This window comes from Cebus imitator, unplaced genomic scaffold, assembly GCF_001604975.1.
Source record: "Cebus imitator isolate Cc_AM_T3 unplaced genomic scaffold, Cebus_imitator-1.0 Scaffold13, whole genome shotgun sequence".
NCBI lineage: Eukaryota > Metazoa > Chordata > Mammalia > Primates > Cebidae > Cebus > Cebus imitator.
The window spans coordinates 3,163,465-3,180,113 of record NW_016107328.1 but is presented as its reverse complement, the minus strand read 5'-3'; the positions used below and the strand labels follow the sequence as shown (position 1 = coordinate 3,180,113).

Sequence of the window (16,649 nt, the reverse complement as noted above, 5' to 3'; positions counted from 1 at the left end):
CCATTTTGGACAGGCTGGTCTCAAACTCCTGACCTCAGGTGATCCACTCACCTCGGCCTCCCAGAGTGCTGGGATTACAGCTGTGAGCCACGGCACCCAGCCCATCTAGTCTACTTCTAAAACCAAAACCAAAACTTAATAATTTTGTTAAGATTACACTAAATTTAGAAAACAACCTAGAGAGATTTGGCATTGTTACACAGTTGAATTTCCCTAATCAAGAACAGATTACATCATTTCCTTTGTTCAAGTATACCTTTGTGTTTTATATAATTAATGTAATAAATTATATTAATAGATTTTGTAATATTGAACACATTTTTGAATTCTTGCATAAATTTGATGGGATCGTGTTTAATTCTCTTAGTGTCATGCTAGATTTTATTTGTTGATATATTATTTAAAATTTTTGCTTTAACATCTATTAGGGAGACATTTTTTTTTCTTTTTTTGTGAAATCCTTCTCAAGATTTGGTGTTGATGTGTTTTTCACTTCATGAAAGAATTATCGAATTTCCCTTTTCTCTCTCTACTGGAATAATAGGAATCACCTTGGAATGATTTACCTTTTAAGGATTTGGCAGGCGTCCTCTGCGAAAACCTCTTTTTCTTTTTGCTGGGAAGTGGGAAAGAAGAGATGGTTAACTTTCTGGCAACTTTTTATATTTATTCTCTGGTGATTACAAAGTTCGAATTTTCATTATTTTCTGGGGTCAATTTTCATAATTTTTTTTTCTAGAAAGATTTTTATTTCACCAGAGTTCCAAACATTTTTTTCAAGTTTATTTGTATTGTGAAAAAGTTTAGGCGTATATAAAGTTAGGAAAGAATAGTATACTGCGCTCCAGGCACTCAGGACCCAGCAACTATCGGTTTGAGGTCACTCCTATTGCATCTGGAATCCCACCCTACTTCCTCCCACCCTCCTCCTGAGCCTGGAGTATTTTGAAGCAATCCTGGGATATTGTATTCTTTTGCTTGAAGAACTTTCAGGCTGTGTCACTAAATCATAAGTATTATTTTTAAAACAGGAAATCATTCAGTTATTTGTTAAAATAGGGTCGAAATAAGCTCTAGGCAATTACACCTGCTGGATATGTGTCTTAAATCTCTTCATTTATAGATTTTCCTATAAATCTCACCTCCTCCTCTCCCAGAAATTTTTCCTCAAACTTTATTTGTTAAATAAACAAGGTCATCTTCCTGTTCCTGATAGCCTTTTTTTTTTTTTTTTTTTGAGATGGAGTTTCACTCTGTCACTCAGACTGAAGTACAGTGGCATGATCTTGGCTCACTGCAGCCTCCACCTCCCAGGTTCAAATGATTCTTCTGCCTCAGCCTCCTGAGTAGCAAGGACTACAGGTGCATGCCACAATGCCTGGATAATTTTTGTATTTTTAGTAGAGGTGGGGTTTCACCATGTGGGCCAGGCTGGTCTTGAACTCCTGACCTCAGGTGATCCACCTATCTTGGCCTCCCAAAGTGCTGGGATTACAGGCATGAGCCACAACACCGACCTTCCTGGTAGACTTTCTATAGTCTGAAATGTACTGATTTTCTCTCTAGGTATCATTTAGCATGCTCTTATTTCCCCTCTATTGGTCCAACTGGGGGCTAGATCAAATTCAGGTTCTGTTTTTGTTTTTTATTTTTTAATTGGCTAAGAGTACGTTATAAGTGGTGGTGTCTCAAATTTATTTGAAAGTTGAGCAATGTGGGCTCTTCATTTTTTTAATTTTCTTTCTTTTTGCAATTATTTCCTACTTCTAATTTCCTATTTATTGAATCTTTTTTTCCATTTTTTCTTAAGCAGGTTGGATTACAGTTTATCTATTTTATCTCATTGTTTTTCAAATCAATACACATTAGTTTTACTCATTAGTTTGCTTTCTGCTTTTATCCTTAAAGTTACTTCTCTCTAGTCATATATTTCAATGTTCTTTTTTCTAACTTTCATGTCTAATGCATACTTTATTTTATTTAATTTTACAGAATTATTGAAGTCTATGAATTTTCCTCTGAGCAATATTTATCTCTCTTCAAATGCTTGGCTGCATTATTCCTTAGACATTTTGCAGTTTGGGTTTGCATTTCCTTTTTGACCAAAGAGTTATTTAGAAGAGAATTTTTTAAGAGTTTCCAAGTAAAAGAAGCTATAGTTTTATTATTAATTTCTAGTCTTATTGCATTATCGGCAGAAAATTGCTCGTATTATTCTGACATTTCGGAATTTATTAAGGTTTCATTTGTGGCCCCGTATGTTCAGTTGCATGTGTTTTAGAAACATCTAAAAAGGCAAGCTGAGACAAGAGAATTGCTTGAACCCGGGGGTAGAGGTTGCAGTGAGCCAAGATCGCACCACTGCACTCCAGCCTGGCAACAAGAGCGAAACTCTGTTTCAAAGAAACATAACAAACAAACAAAAAAAACCCTAAAAACTAAAAAAGAAATATATTCTGTTTTTAGGGCACAGCATTTGAAATATATACCAAATGTAGTTTATACATTATATTTTAAATTCTCTATTTGAATTTTTGGATCTGTCAGGGATTTAAATAAAAATGAATTAAATTCTCTTAATAACCAGTGTGTTTTTGTTTCTTCCTCCTTTTAGCTCCTATAATTTGTACTTTATGGCTATTACTACTATTATATTTAGTTATCAATACTGGTAACTTTAATTTTTATCATGAATTATACCCTGTAGTATTCCAATTTTGTCTTATTTAATGCTTTTTTGGCAAGAATTCCACTTTGTCTGATATTTAGATCGTGACCGCTGCGTTCTCTTGGTTGCTTTTGCCTGCAAATGTTGTACATCTTTGTATTTTCAACTTGTATGAAACACTTAATTTTAGACATGTCTAAATGTGATACATTATACATTGAGTTGTTCTCTGTAGTTTAATTTGGAAACTTTCTTCTTTAATAGGCAAACTAAACTCATTTATAGTGACTGATATGACAAATAACATTGAGTCTTTTTAAATATGATTTTACGTATTGTTTTCTATATTAATCGTTTAAAAATTGAACATGTGGTCTGTGTGTTTGTGTTTGTGTATGTTTGTGGTTGTGTATGTGTGTGTGATTCTTATAAAATTTGGACAGTTAATATTTTTATTATAACACCCATCTGCGTAATTATACCTTGGTCTATTTCTTTTGTATATTATTATCATACTTTAAGTTCTAGGGTGCATGTGCAGATCCTGCAGGGTTGTTACATAGGTATACACATGCTGCGGTGGTTTGCTGCATCCATCCCCCCATCCTTGGTCTATTTCTTTAGTTTCTTTTTGTTCACTCCCGTAAGTAATGATGAAATTCACATTCCCCCATCAGATTTCAGTTAAGATGATTATTTTTCTTAGCAGTACATTTTACCTATTAAATGTGCTTAGACCTCTACTATTTGAGGTGTCAACTGTAAACAATAATTCTTAGACTTCCAGTTATTGCAGATGAAGACATCAGCAAAATTACCATACTTCCCACCCACTTCTTGTTAGTTGTGTTTGCATTCAGCTCTGTCGCCTAAACTCCATTTTTGTTTTTGCCTCAATTTGCCAGTTAAATATATTCCATGCTCCCAATCAATCTTTTGTCTAAGTTCTCCATGACATTTTGGTGAGCTGAAATGAAGTTCATCTTTCAGTACTTCCTTCCTGCAAAAAGGACTCATGAGAACATTTCCTGAGTTCTTGCAAATTTACACCTGTTTGTCTTTAAGACCAACCTTGCTGGGTATAAATCCTTGTCTCATACATTCTTTTCTTGAAGGTATTACGGTATTGTGTTGTTCAGCTTTGAATCTTCTGATATTGAGTTGCTGTGGCCTGTAGGAAATCAGCCTGATTTTTAACCCCTCTTTATATGTGACTTGAGCTTTTTGCCTGGCTGGTCAAATGATTATTTCTTTACCTTTAGTTTTTCAATAACTTTATAGGCATATATCATCAGTATTTACAACTTTGCGTCAGTTTTCTGTGATATGAGTACCTTTTGAATATATAGATTCAAGTTTTCTTTTATTTGAGGAAAATAAATAAGTTGGTCTCAATATTCACAAATTGCATTTAATAGTTTCTACCAAATAGGGTGGTTGTGAAGATTCCTGAGCTAATGCATGGGAACCACATGTTTCAGTGTCTAATTTCATCTTGAGAAATAAAATGATTATCATTATTATTAGTAGTATTTAAAAAGTATTGAATGAGTACCTTCTCTTGGTTAAGCACAAAGTAATGCCAAAAATAGGTAAGTCACACCCATTATCCTTAAATTCTGATGTGTGGTCACGATGTGATGTGTGCTTTCACTGTGTAAACACGTAATGCCAAAGATCCTCGAGGAAGGACGCGGGAACTAAGAGGATCAATGACATTTTCATGGAAGTAGAGACTTTAATTAAGTTGAAGGTTGAATGTTATTAAATTTTATATGGGAGTGAGATGATGAAATCAAATGAAAAGTAGGCAGGGGAATTTTGGGCAAGAAGAACTGCATGAACCAAGGCTTGGAGGTGTGGAGACCACGGTATGTTTGAGAAAGTGCATATGGCTATAGGAAGGGTGATGGGTGGAAAGGTGACAGAAGCAGGTGGAGGGACGCTGTGTCTTGCAAAGTCCTGGGAGCCAGGGAGGAGCTGGGCTTCATGACACAGGACGTGAGGGGCTTCTGCAGGACCATAAACAGAATATCCTGGATACGTGGTGGCTTTGCATTGCTCACTCTGGCTACAGGAGGGGCAATGGATTGTAGAGAGTGGCAAGACCAGGAAGGAAAGAGAGGGGACAGTTCCGCTCATCTAGGTGAGATGTGCTGTTATTCTGGCCTTCAATTGCATCTCTGTTAGTTAGTTCTCACCTTGCTAAAAATGTCTGAGACTGGGCAATTTATAGAGAAAAGAATTTTAATTTGCTCATAATTCTGCATGCTGTACAGGAAGCATAGTGACTCCTGCTTCTGGGGAGGCCTCAGGAAACTTAACAAGCATGGTGGAAGGGGAAGGGGAAACAGTCATATCTTCCATGGCCATAGTAGAAGCAAGAGAGAGAGGGGAGGTGCCACACACTTTTAAACCACCTCTCAATACCCTAGATACATATTTTGCACATGAAATGAATGAATACACAAAGAATTCTGCCACAGTTTAAAAACAGAAACAGAAACGCGGAGCAAAGCTACGGTCACATCCCTCTGTGACTTATGGCTGAGTGTCTTCAAAGACAGAGGCAGAGGCAGGGGAGGTGGCCCATTGACCACAAAGGCCCTGCTGGGAGAGCACACACTTACAGCAGGTCTAGAGGAAAGGCCAAGATCCTGAGCTCAGAGCCCAGGAGGGAGCTGAGAAGAAACTGTGAGAGGGAAGATGCACATAGCTTCAGATACCTCAGAAAGTGCTGTCTGCTTGACCTTCTTAGTGTGGAAGAATTTGAGACTCCGCTCCTGCTTGGTGGAAACTAAAGCAGCACCTACGGATAAGTAACTCCGTCTTCTTGCTGCTTAGGAAAATACCCAGGTTTGCAGAGGGACAAGATCTGCCCAAGACACACAGTAAGGAGAGAGAGGGACCAGGACTGCAGAGAAAGTTTAAAATCACATGTAATTGTCAGGTCATTCCTACTGGCCTTTTCATTCACATCCCTGTTACTTAAATTGCAGCATTGTCTTTTGAAACAGCCCCTTGAATGCTGCATCCTTCAGTCTATGTGGCTCCAAGCTGTCTCTGAGCTCATGCAGGTTGCTCCAGTGTCGGCTATCAGGAAGCATTCTCCTCTGCCCAACCCTCAACAAGAACTCATTCATTCAAAAGTAATTTCCTGAGCATCCCTCCTGTCTGAGGGGTGGAGACACGAAGGAATAAGCTGCTGTCCATGACCTTGAGTTCATAGTCCGGCAACAGAGGCAAACATGGGGGACAGTCTCATCCTGATGGCAATAGGTGGAAAGATGTTTGTGCTGTTTTTAACAACCACTGAAATAGTTATAGAGTTGGAGAAACTGAGGCAGTTGGTCTAAAGAAGCGTGCCTGCAATGCTCAAGTCAAAATGAGAAAGCTGAGAAAACACAGTGTGGCTTCTTAGGTGACTTGAGATTCTCTCATAAAGCTGCCCATATGGTTTTCCCTTCTCCTCCAAGGCCCCAGGTAGAACTGTGCTTCCCAGCCCACTGAAGCCATGTCACATGACCAGGCATGGCCAATGGGCCAATGAGGTGCGAGCATAAGTGAGCATAACAGGTGGCACCTGCAGTTGGCATCTCCAGTGTCTGCTCCGCAGGCTCCCTTTTTCCTGCGGCAATGCTGAGCAGCAATGCTCCTGATGGTGGTGTCCCCACCAGCTCGGGCCGTAAAGGTAGGACAGGTGTGTGAGCCCTCCCCTGCTCCATGATAGCTACATAGGGAAAGTGAGGAATAAACTTTTGTTGGTTAAAGTCACCGAGATTTGGGTTTTTATTGAAGCACAATCTGATGTGTCCTGACTGATACCACCCAACCCCAAATGACTTTACTCACAAAGTCCACAATTTGACCCTTAGAAATTTCTTTTTCCAGGGTAAAGATTGATACATTTTATTATATTAGTCAGGTGTAGCTAGTTTATGCAACAACAAAAAATCCCTAACCTAAGAAGGATTTATTTCATGCTCAGACTAGAGTCAGATTTGAGTCAGGTGGCCCTACTCCATATTGTACCTGTGCCATCAGGACACACAGCCTGCAAGGCATATTGACTTGTAACCGACAAAAGCCACTCTGCTCGTAGTCCATTGGCCAGAAATAAACACATGACCCCAAACTAGCTGAAAGGATCTGGGATGGTCAGTGTTACACATCAACTTGAATGGGCCACGAGATGCCCAGATTAAACATTCTCTTGGGTTGTGCCTGAGAGGGTGTTTTAGGATGAGATTAGCATTTGAATCAGAAGACTCAGTGAAGTAGATGGCCCTCCCAATGTGGGTAGGCACCATCCAGTCCATCGACGGCCTGAATAGAGCAAGGCAGAGGAATGGAGCGTGTTCCCCCATTTTTACTTGAGCTGTAACATGACATCTCACCTTCTCCTGCCCTCACAATGGGATTGACATCATTGGCTCCCCTGGTTCCAGGCCTTTGGGCTGGCATGGGATTACACCATGGGATCCACTGAGTCTCCAGCTTGCACATGGCAAATCATGGAACTTCTCACTCTCCATAATCACATGAGCCAATTCCTCACAATAAAGCTCTCTCCTCTCACTCTCCACATGTATGTGTAACTGACAAAAGCTGCTGTGGACCCAGAACATGATCAATTTCAACACTGCCCCTGCAGACAGCAGGTAGGAGGTATTCTTGGATACTAGTCATGCTGAACTAAATGACTTTTACCTGTGTAACCTCAAGGGAGTCCTATTACCTCTCCATGCCTATGTTCCTATATCTGTAGAATGAGAATAATACTGCAATCAATCTGAAAGGATTCTTGTGAGGAATCAACAAATTAATATATTGGAAGCATTTAGAAGTCCCTGACACAAATTATGCAAGTGCTAACTATTATTTTTATTATCGTTATTTACCATTATCTACCTGTCTCCTACCAAACCCTGCGTGAACCACAGTCTGCTACTGTGAGTTACATGGGCATGCCACCCTACCCTGCATCCGTCATTTGTTTAATGTACAAAAATGACTTCATATCCCACCCTACTTAAAAATTTGCTACTGAAGTCAAGCTAAAGATATGAAAGAAAAAATGTGCCAGTGGACATTCACGCAAGTAAATCAGTCGTTTATGATGACCTGAGCTCAGAACCTAGCTACATGTTACACAGACACTCAGAAGGGCTTTTGTGCACACTGTTAATATTTCCTAAATTTTCTAGGAAGCAACTACAGTGTAAAGTGAGAGAAGCCTGTGCTTTGTTTGGCCTGGAGTTCTTTCAAGAGTTGCTTGCTGCTTGGGAACATTACAACACTCACGCCAATTGTACTCACAGTCTTTGAATCACCAGCAAAACACACTCAAGTTGGCCTGTGTTTATGACTGAGCATTTACAGTGGTTTCTTGTTTATAGGTGTTGGTAATCTATTTCATCACGTCTTCCAGTACAGTCATGTCCAAGCACTTGCATATTTAGAAATGTATTACAAATCATTTTCCTTTATTTCTCCTTTGTATATAAAACTGCATTATATCAATTGTCTTAAAATTACGTATGTAAGGAGATCATACGATCTATAATTTGGATTTCAGATAGTAAAGAACATCTAGTTTACAAAGGGAAATGAGTCATGAGTTTTGGTTCTTTTCTAGGAAATGAATGGGTCAGAAAGAAGAAGCTTGCACAGAGGGTGTGGTGGAATTCCAGGTACATAAACAGCACTTAGAGAAGTTACCCTATGCTCCTCTGTCATTCTTCCCTGGCCTTCTGCACTCTATTTTCTTCCAGCTTCTAAGACATTGGCAGTTTCCATGCATCTTTGCCTTTTAAATTATCTAGAAATAATTACGTTTCTTGGTTCTTGTACCCAGTGGGTTTGGGTTTTTTTTTTTTTTTTTTAGAAGAAACAACACCGGGTTAGGAGATGGAGGACCTCAGTTTGAGTCTTCTGCTGATGACGTTGGGACACTGCACTTGTCTGGGTCTCTGCTTCTTCATCTGCAAAAGTGAGAATAATCATCTCATTTCTGAGCAGGGAGTGTTTTGAGCTCCGTGGGGGCCGCAGGAATACAAGGCAGCAGGCCCAGGAGGGTGGAGATCACAGCCCCTGAAGAGAATAAATCAGGCCTGCAGGAGAGCAAGGCATGCTGGGAGGAGCTCAGGCTGGCTCTGCTCCTCAGAAGGCCCTGGGACTCATGTCTGCTCTCCGAGCCTCAGTTTCCCCATCTGCAAAGCAGGCCAAGGGCAGAACTAACTAGATGGACTCTCAGGTTCTTTTGCCCACAGACGCTCTGTAAAATTAATTTGAAGGTAGATTTGTCCATGGAAAGGAGAAATATATTTATCCAGAAGAGATAGTTTCTGTGATGGTTTAATTTTGCATCAACTTGACAGGGCCAAGGGGTTAATGCCCCGATTCACCATTTTTTTTCCTTGTGTCTGTGCAGGTGTTTTTGGATGAGACTAGCATTCAAGTCGGGGGACTCAGTAAAGCAGATGGCTCTTCCCAATGTGGGTGAAAACCATCCAATCCATCGAGGGCCTGAACAGAGCAAAAAGGCAGAGGAAGGAGGGAAAGATTCATCTCTTTTGCTTCCTGCATGCCTGGTGGAGCTGGGGCATCTCACCTTCTCTTGCCCTTGCGCTGGGACTTACAGCATCCAATTGACTTGTTCTCAGGCTTTTGGACTCGGGCTAGAATTACACCACTGGCTTTCCTGGGTCTCTAGCTGCTGGATGGAATATGGTGAGAATTCTCAGCCTCCACAACCACATGGGTCAATTCCTCACAATCTTTTCATTAATTTACATCTATATCTACGTATATCTATATGTCTTTCCTATTGGTTCTGTTTTTTTGGAGACCCATAATGCATTCTATTCTAATGATGGAAGGAAGCTAAGCCCCAATTGTTCTGCAGGTCTGGGAGTCATGTTGGAAGAAATAGTCTCTTAGTGGAAGGTGATAGTGGTCATTTCACATGCTGTGGATGCTCCCAGGCAAGGGACATTGTGTCAAAAACACAGGCAAAGGGCTGTCGCTCATAGCCTGAGTTATCACCAGGGACATGCATTCTTTCATTTGATTCATATCTTCTCTAGCCAGGTTCCGTGCTGGGTACACCACTGAGGCTGCTCTAGGTCAATGGAGGAAGTGGGTACAGAGAAAAGCTGAGCCAAAGCTCTGTGCTAACTGATGACTGAGGTAGCTCAGGCAACTATGAAAGGGAGTATAGAGCAGGTTCACCTAAGGCAGCCAGGGCAAACAGGTGTCAGGGGAAGTGCCAAGGAGGCACAATACTTAAGATAACTCTTCTAGGCAAAGAGAAGGTTTGGAAAGCGTGGTAGTTCCAGGCAGTGGGAACAGCCTGTGCAAAAGCATGGAAGCATGAGAAAATGTGGTGGGTTTTAGGAATAATTAATAATCCTACCTGTTGGACATAAAATAGGGGATTTGGAAAATCCAGAATTGAGACTGATTGACTAGATAGGGGCTGGCCAGGAAGACCCTTGTATAGCCTCATGAAGAGTCCTGATTGTCCTTTGGGCAATTGGGAGCGACTGAGGGATCAGAAACAGGAGGCTGACATAATCAGATCTGTGTTTTCAAAAGCCCTTGATGTCTTCCATTATGTGTGGAAGCCCCAAGTTAGGAAGACAATGCTAGAAAGAATGAAAATTGAAGCCTGACTGTGGCCATAGGAATCAATGGAGGACTGACCTGAAAGATACTGTAGGAGGAGGAAGAGGAGAGAGAGATTGGAAGGCAGCCCAGGTGGTTGCCGTCAACAAGTCCTTGGGCAGAGAATATTGCCCAGACATGTAGAGGATAAATGTAAGACATCTGAGATATAAGATGATGATGAGCAACTGATGTAGGGCAATGTCACATGCATCTTTGTACCAATCCTGAAAGCTGGTTGCTTTGGGATGTTGGATATTCAGAGAGAGAAAGTGACTTGCCCAAGGTCACACCTCCAGGAATCCGGCTGTGATTACAACTTCCCTATGTTAAGTGGGACCTTAAATGACAGAAGTTTGGGAAGCCCTACCAGAAGCTCTCAGTGGCCTGCTGCTGTGCCATTGAAATGTATTTCAGCATCTGAGATAGACTGTGCATTGTCCCCCAGCAAACCTGGACTGGACCTTGCAGCATCGTCAGCTGCTCTGGGGGAGGAGAGACAGAGTTCACCGATCTGAACAGCAGTGTCTTTGGTTGCCATGTGACTGAAGATGGGTAGAGATGTTCTTTTTGTAAACATAATAAAAATCAAAAATAATAAACAGAGGTGTGATTTCTTCCATGATAAACCATAAAATGTCTCTCATATTCTTCCCAGTCTGAATGCCTCTCCTTCCTTCTCTCTTCCCTTTGGCTTGTGAACGTCTCATTCCTGCCAATAGGTCAGTTGAGTTGGAAAATTAATTGTCTGCTCTGGTGGATGCCAAGGTTCCTGTCTGGCCTTTCTCATCTGACCCAAGTTCATGTGCCCTTCAAAGCCCAGCTAAGATGGCCCCTTCTCTTGGACACCTCCAGGCTGCCCAGCCATGCCCCCACTGCACACACGCAGCTAGCTGAGGTCAGTCCCTGTCTCTTGAGCCTTCTTCAGCCCTAGGTGACCCTCCTTCTCTCAGCAACTGCTCCCATGGGCTTCACCCTTAGACTCTGAGGGTCCTATCCTGGGAGTGGGGGCTTTGTCTTCTCTGCCTTCATATCTTCCTTCCTAAAATGTGACTACCACCAAAATGCTGAATCAATGGACAAATGGATGAATAAATGAGTGGATTTAAAAGATGCTAGTAAGATGAACTGTCATGAAAACACTATCTCTGAGACATTAAAAATGTTTTATTAAGTTATTTTTATAAAACACACATACTGAGCCCAAAATATCCTTACAGTGGCCAAGGTTGTAAAGTGAAAAATCTTTCCACCTTCCAGGATCACTCTCCAGATGCTGCTGCCCACAGGTGTCTTCTCCTATTTTGAGATATTTCCCTTTTACATGCTTTACACAATTGGAGGCATGCTGCACAAACTCTTCAAATAAAAGAAATAAAATAAGAAGAAATATTATTCTTTCTTTTAACTATATCATAGAGATTATACCACATCATTTTCTTCTTTCTTTTTCTTTCTTTCTTTCTTTCTTTTTTTTTTTTGAGACAGAGTCTTGCTCTGTCGCCCAGGCTGGAGTACAATGGCATGATCTCCACTCACCACAACCTCTTCCTCCTGGGGTGAAGTGATTCTCCTTTCTCAGTCTCCACAGTGGTGGTGATTACAGGCATGTGCCACCATGCCCAGCTAATATTTTGTATTTTGAGTAGAGACGGGGTTTCACCATGTTGGCCAGGCTGGTCTGAAGCGCCTAACCTTGTGATCCACCCGCCTCGGCCTCCCAAAGTGCAGTGATTACAGACGTAAGCCACTGCGCCTGGCTGACCCATTTCTATTCAGAGTTATAGAGCTCCTTTTTACATGTATGTAATAGTTCATTTGGCCAAGCTTCTACTGGAAAACAAGGATGACATGCCAATTAATAATCTCAACTCCAGGGCATGTTAGCCTTCATCCTCACTAGCACTAGATATTCTTTTATTCATTTTGGACCTTGCTGGCTTACTTCTGGTTGAAGGAGATGGTGGTGTCAATGTGCATTCAGCTGTTCTCTTTGCATTGTATTTACTTAATCATTAATGTTTTTAAATACTTTCACCAACCACTGTGAAAATACTTCAAAGGCAAGGACAATATCATACACAATTACTGCTCTCATGTGGCACTAAATACATGTCTGAAATGAATCAGTAAATGAATATCTGGGTGGTCAAATCTGGAGTTGGGAAGGGTTGGCAAATATTTTATAAAGCAAGGTCAGTGGTTAAAAGTCCAGTTGATTAAGCCATTTCCTGCACTATATTCTACTAAATCAATGCAGTAATTCATTTAATCCACTTTCTACTAATGTCTGGTTAAGTTCCTTTTAATCCTTTACTATTCTAAATGATGCTGCGTACTTTTCTGAGTACTTTTCTATGAAATAGCTCTAGAAAGTTCTAAGTGACAAACTGCTGCATCAAAACATGCATTGTTTTTAGAAGGTTTTGATATATATGATCAAATTTTTCTGCTAGAAGATTTGCAGAAATTTTCACTCCAATAGGGCCCTCTGAGTCTTTGTCATACCTTGTTCCATCCTTGAGCAGGGAAAAGTTATGTGAAACGTAGACATGTGTTTCTTCAATTATTAGTTAGGTTGAATATACTTTTACATGCATGTTGGCCATTTGTATTTCTTATGTGGATTCTTTGTACATTTCTGTGGTCCGTTTTCCCATTGGGATTTTGCTTTAGTTCTTTCCTGGCAGAATGTCACTGTAGGGTATCCAATGAAGCACATCCCTCGGTGTGTGTGCCCTTCTTCCCTTCCCCCTCAAATCTGGCCAGGCTGTTCAGGTGACCCACTTTGAGAGAAAGTGGCAGATGTAACGCCGGGACTGTTTCAGGACTAAGCCTTCAGAAAGCCTGACAGCATCTGCCTTTGCTCTGATGGAGGCCAGTAGCCATGTACCAAGTCCAGCTACCTTCACACCCCCAGACTGTGAGAAGTCCGACCCAGCCACATGGAGAAACCATGAGGGAGAATGCTGAGGCCCCAGCCAACAGCCTTGCCAGAGCTCCTTGTAGCCACCCATGTATGCAAGCCGTCTCAGAGGAGGGTCCCCTAGCCACCTGAGCTACCACCCTCTGTCCAAATTTTAGAAACATGAGTGAATAAGTAAAACAGCCGCTGTTTTAAGCCACTAGTTTGGAGTAGTTTGTTATGCACAAAACTATCATTAAAAAACCCAAAACACTTCCATTGTGTAAGAATTCCACAGATTAAGATTTATGTATTAATGGCATTATCACAAGTTAACTATCATGGTTCAGTTTTTCCCCAGAATTTTTCACCTTTTTATTATAGCTGACTTATTTAGCCAAACCTATTAATTGTTCTCCATACAATTTGGTTTTGATGTCATGCTTAAAGCTCTTCCTCACCTCAATCGGGTATAATAACATTCACTTCTATTTCTGCTAGTCTTGTATTTATCTATTGGTTTGTTTTTATACATTGTATTGGAAGTTTTCATCAATCTAAACTTTATATTGATCCAGAGCAGGAACAGAGGAAAAGCCTGTGGCTGCTTTTCCTGGGTTTGAGGGCAGAAGGCAGTGGGGTCGTGGGTCGGGGTAATGAGAGGTTGTGTGAGGTCCCACACCTGCTGGAGGAGGGATGGACAGCATCATCCAAGAGCAAGTCTGCTGTGGCAAATCCTTTGCTAAATCTATTCTGTATCATGTGCTGGAATCCCCTTCTGGATTCCAGGGTCTCTGGGAGCAAGGATGGGTTTTGGTCATTTCTGTAACCCCAGAGTTCGGCACAGTGTCAGGGGCTGGGGAGGGGCTCAGCGGGTCCTTGTTGAGTAAAGGATGAAGATGTGAATGGCTTCTTCTTTCCTTGTTTTCATTTCTGTCCTCTAAAGCTCATGAGGAGGGGAAACCTCTGGTTAGCTGAGATTAGAGTGATGTCACTGGTTGAATTCTCTGGAAAGCAGAGATGGAGATGAGTAGGCACAATTTTATTAGGGGGTGTCCTTAGGATCCACATTTACAGACAAGATGCCAGGGTCAGGAGCACATCCTCTGATGTGATGACTCTTATCTCCCCTCAGATCCTCTGTGGTCCCCACTGCACATGCTACCTCCTTATCTCCTGCAGGGCCAACAGAGTCCCTTTACGACATTACAGGCCAGAGCTGGCTCTGAAAATGACCACGTCCAAGCCCAGCTGGAAGCCAACTGCAAGTGGATGAGGAGGCAGCAGACAATTCTAGAGGAAGAGCCACTCTTCAAGATGGCTGGCTTCTCTCCACCAGGACAAAACTACAAAACAGTCAAGGTACATCACACACAATGTACTGTATGAATCTTGGTAGGATCTTACCTTGAAAAAAAAGCTATACAAGTTATTTGGGAGACCATTCTGGACATTGGAATAGAGACTGGGTATTAAATTGAAATAGGGACTTTTTGTTAATTTTCTCAGGTGAGGTTATGGGATTGTGGTTATGTGAGGGAGTGAGACCTGGGTGTGATAACTCACAGGGTTGTGCAGGGTTGTAAGAATGAGACATGAGTATAGCATAGACCTGAAAATACTCACTAAATTCCAGTGGTGCTAGCAAGCCTCATTCATATGATGAGATATTAGGGAGCCATACAAATAAAAGCGCTACTATGTGTTGAATGTTGACTATATTTCAGCAGTCATGCGAGGCATTATGCTGTTTAATCTTTACACTGTACGAGATAGTTATTATTATTATTATTATTTTCCCTTCATAAACAATGAAAATGGGATCTAGAGAAGCATGAAGAAGTTATTCAAGGCATAAAGAGGAACATGAAGTTAATTAACGGAAAGCTGAGATGAAACCAAACCTGTCTATCTGTATGTCATAAATTCTTAAGTGTTTGGCTACATTACCTTATGGGGTTTATAAATAATTAATAATGCAATAAAAAGTACCTAGTATATGGACACAAATCATTCAAGAGATGGTCTGATATTTAGTAAGGTTGTGTTAGGTTATGCTGCAACAGCAAATAAATTCCCTAATCCCGAGGCCTTAGCACAACAATTGTAGATTTCTTGCACAAGTGGAGTCTGATGTGGATCAAGCAACTGTCCAGGAAGACTCTTCTGAGAGGCGATCCAGGCCTCCAGGGTCCCAGGCTCCCTTCAAAATTAGTGTTGCCCCCGCCTCAACATGTGTCCACTAGGGTCACCACAGCAGACAAAAAGAGAGCTAAGGAGTCTCACAGGAACTTTTATAGCCAGGCCACAAAGGGGCCTGTAGAGCCTGCAGCTGCAGCCATTGGCCAGAACTCAGTCACATGACCTCAGCATAACTGCAAGGGAGACTGGGAAATATTGCCTTGTTAGGGGCTAGGAAGAAGAAACAGCACAGTGAACACACAGCATTGTTTCTGCTCTGTGCAGCAGAACTACAATTCTGTACAAAAAGAAAATGAAAACCCAGACTAAAATATTGATTGTGTGAGTTATGAGTAATTTCTTTTCTTGTTATTTATTTTGCAGATAATCTATGTGTGTACCAACTAATTAGTGGGAAACATTTTTTAAATAATTTTAAAACAAGCCAAAAAAAGGTTATATATACTATTTCCTTTGCAACCTAAAATACACCCATTTAAAGATGATAAAACTAGAAAAGTAGAGAACTAAAGTGACCTCCACCCATTTCCGTAGCCAACTAAGGCAGACTTGGAAAAGAACCATAATCTCTCTGAATTTGACTTTTGGCTGTTAACGCCTTCATCACCAAATCATTTGTTTGTTTACACATAAAAACATCACAATGGGACATATTTTGGCTCTTTTGTTCTTGTTTGTTTAGGTGGCATTTCCTATCCCCATGCCAGTTCTCTGTTCTGGAGAGTGGGTATCAGGGCCCACTGCAGGAAGCAGAATTCTGGGAGGCAAAACACTTGTGCACAGACAGTCCAGCCTTCAGGCTCCTGGTTACTGCCTGGAATCCTCTAGCTGTGAGGGAAGGACAGAACAAGCTTGGAGTCTCTGGGCTTTTTCCCAGAGGGAAGATGTAGGTCTCATGCTCCTTAGAGGAAAAACTGGGAAGTTCTAACGTCAGACTCCACACACACCAAAGGGTGGTACAAGAATCAGCTGAACCCAAGCCTCATGAAAATGAGCCCAGCAAAGCTGCCCTGAACATCCTACTGTTTCTCCAAAGGTCATCCTCTGGTCTGGTCTCCCTAGGACTCTAGGGACCGTAAGTATGTGAGTGAAAAGAAAGTCTTAGTGTGGTCTTTCATCTCATACGGTCAGGGTAAGTCAATTGTATTAAGTATATTCATTCACAAAGCACTTGTGCCTGGTTCTGTGCTACTCTCAGTTTAGCCA

General features: G+C 41.3%; 1 long non-coding RNA gene across 2 annotated transcripts; it reads left to right on the top strand.

The window, feature by feature from the left end:
* Positions 1-8,302: 8,302 nt before the first annotated feature.
* On the top strand, positions 8,303-15,264 carry LOC108283335. Of its 2 annotated transcripts, none has more exons than XR_005195890.1 (3): positions 8,303-8,361; positions 14,424-14,603; positions 15,072-15,264. It is a non-coding gene; the product is annotated as an uncharacterized LOC108283335 (long non-coding RNA). The 2 variants fall into 2 exon arrangements; XR_005195889.1 differs by having other exon boundaries at positions 8,307-8,361; positions 14,377-14,603.
* The last annotated feature ends 1,385 nt before the right edge of the window (positions 15,265-16,649 follow it).